Source organism: Mus caroli, unplaced genomic scaffold (assembly GCF_900094665.2).
Source record: "Mus caroli unplaced genomic scaffold, CAROLI_EIJ_v1.1 scaffold_4670_1, whole genome shotgun sequence".
In the NCBI taxonomy this organism is placed as follows: Eukaryota; Metazoa; Chordata; class Mammalia; order Rodentia; family Muridae; genus Mus; species Mus caroli.
The window spans coordinates 58167-72073 of NW_018388520.1; the positions used below are offsets into that span (position 1 = coordinate 58167).

The window sequence follows — 13907 nt, forward strand, 5'->3', positions numbered from 1 at the left end:
ATCAAAGCCTTCTGACCAAATTCCTGCAAGATAAAAGGAAAGCTGCCTAGACAAATTAGCTGCATGAGTAAAATTTTCATATTGAACACTGATAATGCACAGAGTGCCCAATCTTCGTTCACACCCTAACTGGGCCAATTGAAAGAGAATTTCCAATCTCTTCTCTACCAGGTTGAGGCGTTGGTTAACAACCATTAATCTGCCCTTCAACTGGGGACTAACTGAGGTGTGGAGATTGACGGCACTAGACACCTTTTCCGAGAGCTGGTTTAGTTTTGTGCCCGTTTGAACTGTACCGGCCATGGCAAAGCCAGCAGCAGTTGCAGCAGCCGCACTAGCAGAGATCGCTACCACGATGGCTGCAGTGATACCAAAGTCTCTCTTCTGCCTGAATAAGGACAGGGTGCAAGGGGTCTCCAGGGGAACAGGAACCCACCATGGGATTCTAGTAACCATGGCATGACTAGACCACCCTGGATCCCAACATTGTGACATCCAACAAGAATCATTGGAACAGACTTCAAATGAATCATTTGAAAGGATAAACAAGAAAGGGGGGTAAACACAGACTGGAGTAGGTGGATAATTAGTCTGGTTTACCAAAGTTTTATTGAACCCAGTGATCTCTACACTAGAATTAATGTATCCAACAGGGTCTAGGGAAGCAGCATTTACTCCCCAATACTGAAAAAATCTTGAGGTGCCAGTAAAAGAGGCCTTTCCAACCATTCCTCCCTGGATAAAGATCAAAGAATTGAGCTTTTTACAATTGCCATTGACTCCACAGAGCACCCACTTGTGAAAAGTATGCATTCTAAAGTCATGTAGGAAAAGTCCCTGTCTCATAGCAAATTCCTTCTCTGGGTCAACCATCATATTGGGAGAAAAGGAAAAAGTTCTGCCCAACGAGTGATGGAGGATTGACAATCAGACCAAGGCGGGATCAGCCCTTCATCTTCCAAGCTACAATGGGGGGCTATTTTAGGTTGGCGAGGACATTCTTTGAAAAATTAGGTGGAAGAAATGTACCATTAACCCAAATTGCCTCCTGCCAGAAGGTCCGATTTGTAATTGTTATATCTGCGTTGGAAGTATCTTGGGCTGTGCTCACCCAGCCTCCTCGCTGTTCATCAAACATCCCCAAGGCTCGGCCTGTGAGGTTGATACATTTTCCTGGTCCATTAATTTGAAAGCATAAAGAACCTTGTTCTAATAAAGAGTGATTTTCTCCTAATGGTGCTCGTGTGGAATCATAGGGTAGATATGGTAAATCCAATGTTTTATTAGTAGTAAAAAATTTTGGAAAAACTACAGCATCATGGCGAACCGGTATTGGTTTAGGGAAAGCTGAAAGAATAGCCCTTCTCTGTTTACCCAATATACTAGGAACCTGAGAAAAATTCAGCATTGTCAGTATTAGAAACAATCTTCAGTAGGTCAGCATTTTCCACATCATTCTTAATCAGTACCTTGCGGGTGAGTCGTTCCGGCAGCCAAAATGGATTGTCTTCACTCTATGGAAAAACACAAACAGCTCCCCTGGATCTTATTAAAATAGGATCCGGGCCTTTCCAATGACCAGATAGAACATCCTTCCATATTACCATTTCTTTTGGTCTATCAGGGTCTGAGCAGTGACCTTCAGGTGCAGTATGGACTTGGTCATCAATATTTAAAAAATTAAGAGTGAAGAGTGCCATGGAAACAGCTACTCTTGATACTGAGGTTAGAGCCTCCTCAACTCCCCCTTTTTATTTTATTAAATAAGATTTGAGAGTGTGATGGGCACGTTCTGCAATGCCCTGCCCTTGAGGATTATACCGGAGACCAGTCAGATGAGTCATATCCATCTGGCGGCATAACTGTTGAATTTTTTGAGAAGTATAAGCTGGTCCATTGTCTGTCTTGAGGAGTTTGGGTTTACCCCAAGAACTCCTTGCCTCGAGGCAATGTTGAATTACATGCGAGGCCTTTTCTCCTGTTAGAGGTGTAGTAAACATAATGCCAGAGCATGTATCAATAGAAATATGTAGATACTGAAGTCTTCCAAAGGAAGGAATATGAGTAACATCCATCTGCCAGACCTGCAGTGATCGGATTCCCTGTGGGTTAACTACCACATGTGGTACAGGCAAAAATTGACAACAATTTTGACATTGAGTAACTATCTCCCTAGCTTCTTTTCTAGTTAATGCAAAGTGGCAGCGTAAAGTTTCAGCTGTCACATGAAAGCGTTTATGAAATTCTTTTGCAACTTCTGCCTGGGAAGACAGAGCAACAGCCATAACCTTAGTGGCTTTGTCTGCCAAATCATTTCCGAGAGACATAGGGCCAGAGAGGCCTGAATGTGCCCTGACATGAGTAATATAAACAGGGTATCTTCTGTTTAATAAGAAAAATTGTATCTGTTGAAAAATGTTGGCAACTCTGCTGGAGGGTTTTATCACCCCACCTGTCTCAAGGAGATTAACTGCATTAACTACATAGGAAGAATCAGACACAATATTATGTGGTCCTGGGAAGGCCTCAAGAACCTCCAGTACCACTAAACATTCTACAACTTGAGGTGAGGTCTCATTATATTGTTTGGATGTTACTTGGCCATTTACTACATATGCACCTATGCCAGATTTGGATCCATCTGTATACACCACCACCCCATCTGCAAGCAGATGTTTGGCTGTCATTACTGGAAAAACTATGGCTTGGCTTAAGGCACCAACTGATACTGTCCCATGCTACCTTCTCTCCAGCAAGAATGCAAGCGGACAACCGGATCCTTCTGCAGCACAGCTTTATTGTAACAGCTTGATGAGGAAGACCCCGAGCTCCAAAATGGTGCTCCTTTTATACCCCTTAAGGTGGCATGTCTGCTAGTGATTGGCTGATTGCTCATCACGTAACTATGATGCCCCGGGATGGGCTGTCACTTGGCTTAAGGCAAACTGTAAGAATGGATGTTTTGGATAATGATTATCAATTTGTCCTGAATAGGAGGCAACCAAAACTGCCCAATCATTAGTTGTTGCTGCCAGGGGTTTGAACTTGAGCAGAGGTATAAGGCACTATTAGCATATGAGGTTCTTTCCCAAAATGAGTAATGGCTACTTTTATCCCTCGAAGTGCAAGTTGAGCAACTGCATTAGGATACCATTCAATGATTTTTGCAGGGAAAGCATTAGGGTGGATCCACAATAAGGGTCCATTTTGCCATAAGACTGCTGTTGGTAACTGTGCAGTTTTTAATATGCACAATTCGAATGACTTCGACTCGTCAATGCGTTGTAATTGAGCATTTTGTAAGGCCTTTTCTACAGTTTGTAAAGCTTGACATGCAGCTGGGGTAAGTGCTCTGTGGGAGGAGATGTGGCTATCTCCCTCTAATATATCAAATAAGGGCTTTAATTCCGCTTGAGGGAATTTTCAAAAATGATCTCAGCCAATTAATATCTCCCAGCAATTTTTGGAAATCATTCAAGGTATGTAGTTGATCTTTGTGAATCTCTAATTTTTGAGGAACAATTTTGTCAGGATAAATGAGTGACCCTAGGAAGGTTCCCATTCAAGCAATTTGCACCTTTTCGGTGGCCACCTGCAATCCCCATTGCCCTAATGTCTCAATTAACAAGGGATAGGCCTTTTGTAGCAGTCATGAAGTTTTATGACACAATAGGATGTCATCCATATAGTGCACCATCAGCAGAGATGGGAACTGCTCTCTAATCTTTTGAAGCCCCAGCTGCACATACAACTGACACATGGTGGGGCTGTTAGCCATGCCCTGAGGTAGAACCTTCCATTGATATCTTTTATCAGGCTCCAAATGATTGATGGCTGGAATTGTGAATGCAAATCATTGTCTATCTTGGGGAGATAAGGGTATAGAGAAAAAACAATCTTTAATATCTATAATTATGATTTCCCAATGTTTTGGCAGGGCGGAAAACAACGGCAACCCCCGTTGAACTGGTCCAAATAAGCACATCTGTGCATTAATTGCTCTTAAATCATGCAACAAACGCCACTTACCCAATTTTTTCTTTATTACGAATATGGGGGTATTCCATGGTGATATGGAGGGCTCCAAATGACCTTTATCTAGTTGTTCATTAATTAATTCAGTAGCCGCTTCTAACTTTTCAGAGGAAAGAGGCCATTGAGGAACCCACACAGCTTCCTCTGTAAGCCATGGTATGGGCACAGAGCCCTCAACGGCCCCTAGGAAAAACCCAAACCTTGTCTTCCTTATTACCTTCTTGAGGGACAGGTTCATGTCTAACCTATTCTCCTTTCCCTAATCCTCTTCCTTCCCTATAGCCCATTCTTTTCATCATTTGAACAGCTTGTGGCGAGTACTCATTAGTCAAGGTCATTCCTATTGCTTGTAAAATATCCCTTCCCCATAGATTAACTGGGAGTGGTAAGACATAAGGAGTAAAGTGTCCCATTTGACCTTCAGGAGCTTGCCAACTCAAGGAACAGGAACTAATTGTGGGGCATGACTGAGACCCTAAGCCCTGCAGAGAATGTGATGATTGAGTGACAGGCCAGGCCTTTGGCCACCAATGTGAAGAAATTATACTCTTATCTGCTCCTGTATCCAAAATCCCTTTAAATTGTTTTCCTTCTATAACCAATTCTAAGGATGGTCTGGAATCAAGAGGCATTATCAAGTAAGCAGAATCAGTTCCTGAGGAGCCAATCTTTCTGGTAGGTCTAGAAGTACCTGACAAGGGGAAATTATGATATAAAGTTGGGAGAATTATCAATTGAGCAATTCTGTTCCCAGGTGAGATAGAAAAAACACCCTGAGGGCAGGAGCAGAGAACTTGAAGTTCTCCTTCAAAACCTGGGTCAACTATTCCAGGGAATACAACAAGTCCCTGTAATGTTAATGACGCCCGTCCAAGTATTAGGGCGACACTTCCAGGTGGTAGGGATCTTTTATAATCAGTAGGAATAGGTTGCACCTCCATCTGTGGCATTAGCATAAATCAGGTGGTGGAACGGAGGTCCAATTCTGCTGAACTTGAGGCTGCCTCGCACCCCGTAGGGCCTGTCTGTTGTTTGCTGGGATCCCATATATTTTGGGGCCCTGGGTCCTGGGGCCCTGACATCCGTTTTTTGAATCATATGTGTTCTCATCCATCTGAGGGCCCCCTTTTCGGAGGACCCTGCCTTTAATATCCCATACTAATCAGCACTTACTTGCCCCATGGTAGCCTTTTCCACATTTAGTACATAGGCCTGGGGCTCTTTCCTTAACTGGGGTGCGGCATTCCCTCTTCAGATGGCCAGGTTGCCACAGTTGTAACAAAGTTTACGTTCTGTGCTATCCGAGCGTTTCTGTCCTTGGAGTATGGCAGCAGCCAGCCCAGTGTTGGTAAGTGGCCCTCCAAGCTCACGACAGAGCTTCAACCACTCAGACAGTCCTTTATTTTTTCTCGGTGTTATAGCGGCCCTACATTCATGTGTAGCCTGTTCATAAACTAGCTGTTCTATTAGGGGCATCACCTGCTCTAAGTCCCCAAAAATTCTCCCTGCTGCTTCAGTCATTCTGGCCAGAAAGTCAGAAAACGGCTAATGTGGACTTTGAATAACCTTTGTTAGATGTCCCTGTGCTTCTCCTTTAGAGGAGAGTCCCTTCCATGCCATAATGGCAGCCGCGGAGATCTGCCCATATGCGCCCCAGTGAAAATTGACCTGATTAGCAGCATGTGGTCCTTGTCCTGTGAGGAGTTCAAATGTCCAAGTACTCTGATCTCCCTCAGCAGTGGCATTGGCTCTGGCTTACACCTGGGAAGCATCATGCCATAGGGCTTTCCATTCTAAATATTTTCCCATGGTAGGGAGTGCAGCCTTAGGTACCGTATGCCAGTCTCCTGGGGTCATTGCCGAATTGGCAAATCTCTCAACTTGTACCACAATAAAATTGGCATTGATCCCATAATTGCAGACAGATTCAGCAAGTTCTTTAATTTGGGAATACTCTACGGGTGCGTGTATGCACCTGCCTTCCACACCTTCAAAAACTGGGAAAGCCTGTTGCACTTTTCTGTGCTCCTCCCTAGTAATGAAGGAGTCAGAATAAATCTTCTCTGTGTATGGTGGGGGAGCACTAGGGCTCACTGGCTGCTTCACAGATTCTGGCATAAAGCCAGAACTATTTTTAAATTTCCTCCTTGGTCCATTATCTCGTCCCTCATCCGGATGATATCTCTCTTCCTCATAACGGGCTGCTTTCTCCTCCAAGTCTTCTTCCTCAGAGGGGTTAAGCCTCTCATCTGACTCTGAACTGTCAAGCCCTAAAGCTTCAAAATCATCCAAAAAGGATAAAGGGCCCCCTTTTTCGGGGGGCCCTTCCTTCGCTCTTTCCTCTTTTGTTTTTTGTCCTTTTTCTCTCCCTTTTTCTCTTCCAGGGCGTCTTCTCCCTCATCTCTCTCCTCCTCAGACTCAAGGTCTGCAGAAGGGCCTTTTTTCTTGGGTGCACCTTTCTTTCTCTGATTGGCTAGCCTCTCTCCCCACTCTGCTTCCGATAAGCTGTCCTGGACCTCCTCCAACACTTTCTGGCCTGCCTTTACCAGTGGCTGACAACTCTCATCTTTCAAACAGGATCTCACTAATTTCCAAAGTGGCATGGTCCATGGTCTAAGTTTACCCTCGTATTGTTAGTGTTCTAAATCTCCTTTCAATTTCTCCCATGAAGGAAGGGACAGTGACCCTGAGCAAGTATACCATGGGGCTACGCGATCTACTTCCTTGACAAATCCTTCCAGAGTTTTGGTAGAAATCTTTAGCCCCTTCTGTTTCAAAACTGACTGCAACGCAGTCACCACTGAGTGTGAGGATCCCATGTTACTCCTTTATCTACAGGAGATTTATCACAAGGGGACGGGTGCCACGGCTCATTTACCTCTGATTTATGATGCCTGTCTGCGGCCCATACAAGGGTCAACAGATTCACACTTATAAAAACAAAGTGAAACCAAAAGAAACAGAACAAGTCCGGCAAACACGTACAGAAAAGCCTCAAGCGCTGGGGAAATCTCAAGACCAAACATATCTGGCAGAGCTTACCTAATCCTGCAGTTTTTCAGATCCGCTCCGTGGATGGAGGGACTCCTCTGTGCCTGGCGATGGCATGGCGAGTTCCCGGGTTTCGGCACCAACTGATACTGTCCCATGCTACCTTCTCGCCAGCAAGAATGCACGTGGACAACCTGATCCTTCTGCAGCACAGCTTTATTGAGACAGCTTGATGAGGAAGACCCCAAGCTCCAAATTGGTGCTCCTTTTATACCCCTTAAGGTGGCATGTCTGCTAGTGTTTGGGTGCTTGCTCATCACTTCACTATGACGCCCTGGGATGGGCTGTCACTTGGCACAAATTCACTCTTGCACATGCGCACACTGCCTGTTCTTTGTTTAAGTGGCACAAGGCGCTGTGGAAGCCGACGCCATCATGTAATGGCGGTTGTTCATGGCTCTCCACAATCTTAGCCATTCTGCCTGGTATGAGGTGGAATCTCAGGATTCTTTGATTTGAATTTCCCTGATGATTAAGGATGTTGAACTTTTCTTCAGGTGCTTCTCAGCCCTTCTGTATTCTTCAGATGAGAATTATTTGTTTAGCTCTGGATCCCAATTTTAATGGGGTTATTTGAATTTCTGGAGTCCAGCTTCTTGAGTTAATTATATATATTAGAGATTAGTCGCCTATCAGATTTAAGACTGGTAAAATTCCTTTCCCAATCTGTTGGCGGCTTTTTTGTCTTATTGACAGTGTCTTTTGCCTTACAGAATTTGCTTTGAAATTTTATGAGGTCCCATTTGTCAATTCTTGATCTTATAGCACAAGCCATTGCTGTTCTGTTCAGAAAATTTTCCCACTGTGCCCATATCTTCCAGGCTTTCCCCCACTTCCTCCTCTATTAATTTCAGTGTCTGCGGTTTTAGGTTGAAATATTCTGTAGATATCTGTTAAACCCATTTGTTTCATAACTTCTGTAAGTTTCACTGTGTCTCTGTTTAGTTTCCATTTCCAGGATCTGTTCATTGATGAAAGTGAGGTGTTGAAGTCTCCCACTCTTATTGTATGAAGTGTAATGTGTGCTTTGAGCTTTATTAAAGTTTCTGTAATGAATGTGACTGCCCTTGCATTTGGAGCATAGATATAGAGAATTGAGAGTTCATCTTGGTAAATTTTACCTTTGATAAGTATGAAGTGCTCTTTTTGTGTTTTTTGATAACTTCGCGTTGGAAGTCAATTTTATTCATTATTAGAATGACTACTCCAGCTTGTTTATTGGGACCATTTGATTGGAAATTTCTTTTCCAGCCTTTCACTCTAAGGTAGTGTCTGCCTTTTTCCCTGAGGTGGGTTTCCTGTAAGCATCAAAATGTTGGGCCCTGTTTGTGTAGTCAATTTATTAGTCTATGTCGTTTTTATTGGTGTATTGAATCCATTGATGTTAAGAGATATTAAATTAAATAATTGTTGCTTCCTATTGTTTTTGGTGTTAAAGTTGGGATTCTGTTCTTGATGGTCTTTTTTTTTTTTTTTTTTTTTTTTTTTTTTTTTTTTTTTTTTTTTTTTTTTTTTTTTTAGGTTTGTTGAAGGATTGCTTTCTTGCTTTCTTTTGGACATATTTTCCACCATTATGTTGGTGTTTTCCCTTTATTATTCTTTCGAGGGATGGATTCATGGAAAGATATTGTGTGAATTTGGTTTTGTCATAGAATTCTTTGGTTTCTCCATCTATGGTAATTGAGAGTTTTGTTGAATATAGCAGCCTAGGCTGACATTTGAGTTCTCTTAGGGTCTTTATAACATCTTTCCAGGCTTTCTTAGTCTCCGGTGAGAAGACTGGTATAATTCTATTATATCTGCTTTTATATGTTACTTGACAGTTTTCCCTTAATGTATTTAATTTACTAACTTTATTTAGTCCATTTGTTGTTCTGATTATTACGTGTTGGAAGGAATTTCTTTTCTGGTCCATTCTATTTGGAGTTCTGTAAGCTTCATGTATGTTCATGGGCATCTCTTTCTTTAGGTTAACAACATTTTCTTCTATAATTTGTTGAAGATATTTGCTGGCCCTTTAAGTTGAAAAAAATCTTCATTTTCATATACTCCTATTATCTGTAGGTTTTGTCTTCTCATTGTGTCCTGGATTTCCTGGATGTTTTGAGTTAGGATTTTTTTTTATATTTTGCATTTTCTTTGATTATTGTGCCCATGTTCTCTATGGAATCTTCTGCATCTGAGATTCTCTCTTCCAACTCTTGTATTCTGTTGTTGATGCTCACATCTATGTTTTCTGATTTCTTTCCTAGGCTTTCTATCTCCAGAGCTGTTTCCCTTTGGGTTTTCTTTATTGTTTCTACTTCCATTTTTAAATCTTGAATGGTTTTGTTCAATTCCATCATCTGTTTGGTTGTGTTTTCCTGTAATTCTTTAAGGGATTTTTGTGCTTCCTCTTTAAGGCCTTCTACCTGTTCAGCCCTCATCTCCTGTATTTATTTAAGTGAGTTATTAATGTACTTTTTAAAGTCCTCTACCAGCACTATGAGATATGATTGTAAATCCAAATCTTGTTTTGGGGGTGTGTTGTTGTATCCAGGACTGGCAGAGGTGGGAGTGCTAGTTTCTGGTGATAGTGAGTGGTCTTGTTTTCTGTTAGTAAGAAACTTATGTTTGCCTTTCGCCATCTGGTAATGTCTGGTGTTAGTTGTTATAGCTGTCAATGGCTGGAGCTTGTTCCTCCTGTGATTCTGTTAGCCTCTGTCAGCACTCCTGGGATTCCAACTCTGTCCTGAGTCTCAGTGGCCAGAATACTCTCTGCAGGCAAGCTCTCCTCTTGCAGGTAAGGTACACAGAGGTCTGGCACTCAGATCTGATTCCTGGCTGAAGATGACAGCCTGAAACGGAGCCTGTCCCAGAAGCTGTGTTGCTTCTTCAGTATGCATGCTCACCTGTGCAGATTGGTCTCTGAGGGACCCAGGATACAAGATTGGCTCTTTTTATTTTGAATTCTGCACCTCATATCTATCAGGTCTTAATTACAACACAGTGATTGACTGACTTCCATTCATTCAACACAACTGCACTCTCTGCTGCTTAGTGTATTAGGTGCTACAACTACCGTCTGATAAAGAAATTAATTTTAAAGGTTGATAAAACAAAGAAAGGTGATACATGCCTATGAACTCAGTATTTGGTGGTAAACACAGGTGATAAAGTTTTGGGAGTCTGGATGACTAGTATTACAATCCATGTTAGAATTGGATTTTGAACAAGAAGTTGATCAAATATTAACTAATAATTAGAATTTTATTCAATACATTCCTGAAAGGAAATGATGCTGATTCCTCTATAGACTAGAGTTTAGTAAAGATGAGACTCCCAAAGGATTAGAAGATTTTTGTAGACAGTCTTTCTCCTAATAGGCAGGGCAAGATGAATAGTGAATCTATGGGAAATGTTCATTCAAATCCTAAATAACTAGCGTAGACAGATGCAGTGGAGGACATCTGTACCCTCAGCATTTGGGAGCCAGTGGTAGGAGGATTAGGAGTTTAAAGCTTATTTGGGCAAGTGAGATTGAATCTGGCTGGTGTAATGAGAAGATGTATCAAAGAAGATAAAGTGGGGTGAAACTTACAGAACTCAGATGGCAAAGGACAAATCTTCAACAGAAGACAACCTTTATTGAAATATGCATTAAGTTAGGGGAAGCCTAGTGGCCCATGAATCATAGACAGAACAGGTAAAATGAAGTAGGAATGAATATACACATTAGCCAGCCATGAGATATGATGTGTGTAGTCAGTAGAACATTGTGATGAACATGGGCAAAGATGAAAAAGGATCTGGCAGATACAAACTATTCACAGATACACAGAAAAGCACATCATCTGAATCATGACCCTGATATAGCTGTCTCTTATGAGGCTATGCCAGTGCCTGGCAAGTACAGAAGTGGATGCTCACAGTCATCTATACGATGGAACACAGGGCCCCCAATAGAGGAACTAGAGAATGTACCCAAGGAGCTAAAGGGGTCTGCAACCCTATAGAAGGAGCAACAATATGAACTAACCAGTACCCCCAGAGCTTGTATCTCTAGCTGGATATGTAGCAGAAGATGGACTAGTTGGCCATCATTGGGAGGAGAGGCCCTTGATCTTGCAAAGATTATATGTCCCAGTACAGGGGAATGCTAGGGCTAGAAAACAGGAGTGGGTGGGTTGGGGAGCAGGGTGGGGGGAGGGTATAGTGGACTTTCAGGATAGCATTTGAAATGTAATTAAAGAAAATATCTAATAAAAAGTAATTAATAATTAAGATCTTATATAAACAAGCATATATCTGATTTCTACTAAGGCTGAGATAATAGCAGAGGTTAGATTAAAACTCAGATTGTCAAAGAAGTGTTGCTGCCATTTTTATCACCAATAGAGAAATCTGACTAAAGAATTCACTCAAAATGGAGAAATGGAGATTCTCAATATTAAATATATACAGGCTTGGTGAAAAAAAATGTATTCCCTGAATTTGGGAAATGAAGGTAGGATGATCCAAGTTTCAAGGCTAACCTTTAATATGTAGGGAGTTTGAGGCTGTACACACTTAATGAGACTCCACCAAAGAATTAAAGAGAATGACTACACTAACTACATGGGACTGAGACTTCAAAGGGATCAGTCATTACTAAAATCTGTCACTGTGTTTGAACTTCGGGATTCCATTAAGGAGAAATGGAACATTCATATTTAACATATTTAGGAATTTAAAACAAATAAAGAACATATATTAAACCAAATGTTGTTTGGACCATGGACAAAACAGGTAAATGCATTAGGAATGGATATGCATATTAGAGAGCCATAAGATATTATCATAAGTACAGAAAATAATCATGTATGAATGTTGTGTATGGACAAAACAAGGAAATAGTCCAGCATACAGAAGTTCACAAAAGCTAATTAATAATATATATATATATATATATATATATATATATATATATATATATATATATACACATATATATATATATATATATATATATGTTTACTCAGTGACTTGCACCTAATGTTACATGAAAACTTTTATAATTGTCAAAATTTAGAAACACACGTGTTTCTAAGTAAATGGAAAGTATTGTGGAATATTTATGCCATTCAAATGTGGTTTTAAGAAGGAGAATGAAAACTGATCTAAGAAAACAGGTAGTGTTAGAGAAAACATCATAATAACAACAATAATTGGAAAAGATGCAGGGAAATACAGAGTCAATCACAAATGTGTATATAGAGCAACCTACTCTGCACTAGACCAAACTCATTTATAATACAAAAGCACACATGTATGCTTGCCTTGGGCAAGGGGTGGGACAAGGTCCAGAAAGGGACTTTATAGGTTAGCAATATTGCTGTTTTAGTTCGATGGTTTCTATCACTATAATAATAATAATAATAAAAAAAACAGGGTCAAAGCAACTTGGGCAAGATGGATTTATTTTGCATAAACTTCCACATCACCATCCACAATTGAAGGAAATCAGGGATAGAGCAAAGCTGTGCAGAGACTGGAAAGTACAAACTCACACAGATCTCAGGAAGGAGTGCACTTACTGTCTTGCTCCCCAAAATTTGCTCAGTATACTACTTTCTTAGTATAGCCAAGGCCACCATTCCAAGGGTGATACCCACAATAGGTTGGGCCCTCAAACATCATTAACTAATTATGAAAATCCCCTACAGGCTTCTTTACAGTCATATCGTATTGTGGCAATTCTTCAATTAATAATCCCTCCTTTCAGATGACACCAGCTTCTGTCGGTTGACATAAAAGGATTTGGCACAATGTTGCTTGAAATGGTATAAACATTTGTTAAAATTCAAATATTTCATAAGGTACAATGGGTGCATGTTATTACCTGCAGAGCCCAACTTCAAGAATTGATTTTTATAAATGTAACTGTCAAACAAATAAACAAACAAAAATGAGACAAATCATTTCAGAATTAAAGGACATTACAGTGAATGCAGTGTATGATTCTGAACATGAAACATATCAACAGTGACATGGTCCATAAAACTGACAATTATGAATATGGCTTATAGATTAAAACATATTACCAGGTCCATGCTGAATTTTTGAGGTTTATTATGATGCTGTAGAAGAAATTGCTTTACCCAAGAAAGTATTTCCGTGTAGCTTCATATTATTGTCATTATTATTGCTATGCTTCATAAGACAGAGACTCATTCTGTAGCACACAGTGATGTCAAACATACCGTGAATCCTAAGTAGCCCCCAAACTCATATACCTATAAAATAGTAAGTTGTGAGCTATCACAAACTGCTGCCTACAGTTAATACTACTATATCTGTGAGATTTCAACTTTCATCAGATGGATCCAAGACAGATGGAGAGTGAATAAGGACATGTGTAGATTATGGACGTTTCTTATGAGTTTCTTGAACTAGTCAGGCAGCTATTCATCAATTCTAAACACATAGTTTCCAGCAAATAAATGCATTCTAAGGGTATAAATTCTCCTTTGTACAAAAATTAACAAACTCATACCATCCAACCAACAATGAGAAAACTACAATAAAAGTCATATATCTTTTTGATCTTATAATCTTTTTTGACTTAGCCCAATGTTTACAAAGCAAGCACATCAAGGAAAACTGTTAATTTTCTTTAAACTCATTTAAATAAAGGTCTTGAGCCAGTAACATGGCTCACCAAACCTGACAACATGTGTTCAGACATCTTTAGGGGATATGGGACTCTTTAGATCTTTAACTTGATCCTGATTTAACTTTGGTAGCTGGTATCTGTCTAGAAATTTGTCCATTTCATCCAGGTTTTCCAGTTTTGTTGAGTA

General features: G+C 40.6%; 1 pseudogene; it reads right to left on the reverse strand.

Moving 5' to 3' along the window:
- Positions 1-1549: 1549 nt before the first annotated feature.
- Positions 1550-9971, reverse strand: LOC110287654 (annotated as a pseudogene).
- Positions 9972-13907: the final 3936 nt, after the last annotated feature.